The sequence below is a fragment of the Jaculus jaculus genome, chromosome 21, assembly GCF_020740685.1.
Source record: "Jaculus jaculus isolate mJacJac1 chromosome 21, mJacJac1.mat.Y.cur, whole genome shotgun sequence".
NCBI lineage: Eukaryota > Metazoa > Chordata > Mammalia > Rodentia > Dipodidae > Jaculus > Jaculus jaculus.
The window spans coordinates 11,178,854-11,179,560 of NC_059122.1; positions in this window are offsets into that span (position 1 = coordinate 11,178,854).

Consider the following 707-nt stretch of genomic DNA (forward strand, 5'->3'; position numbering starts at 1 on the left):
AGTTCTGTCTTCCTATTCTTAAATTCTATTATCTAATACGACTTGTAAGCTTTAAAAAAGAAAAGAAAAAAACAATCGTCTAGGCATGGTGGCACACGCCTTTAATCCCAGCACTGGGGAGGCAGAGGTAGGAGGATTGTCGTGAGTTTGAGGTTACATAGTGAAGTCCAGGTCAGCCTGAACTAGAGCAAGACTCTACCTCAAAAAAAAAAAAAAAAAAAAAAAAAAGAGGGCTGAAAAGATGGCTTAGCGGTTAAGCGCTTGCCTGTGAAGCCTAAGGACTCTGGTTCAAGGCTCGATTCCCCAGGACCCACATAAGCCAGATGCACAAGGTGATGCATACATCTGGAGTCCCATTGGCAGTGGCTGGAGACTCTGGCGTGCCCATTTTCTCCCTCTCTCTCTCTCTCTCTCTCCCTCTTTCACTCTCTGTCGCTCTCAAATAAATAAATAAAAATAAAACAAAAAAAGATAAATAAGGAAATAGTATAGCAGTTATCTTTTTGCTGCTGAAACAAAACACCTGACCAGCTTATGGATTTATTTCTGGCTTATACGGGTTTTTTGGTTTGTTTGGTTGGTTGGTTGGTTTTTCGAGGTAGGGTCTCACTCTAGTCCAGGCTGACCTGGAATTCACTATGTAGTCTCAGGGTGGCCTCGAACTCACAGTGATCCTCCTACCTCTGCCTCCCGAGGGCTGGGATTAA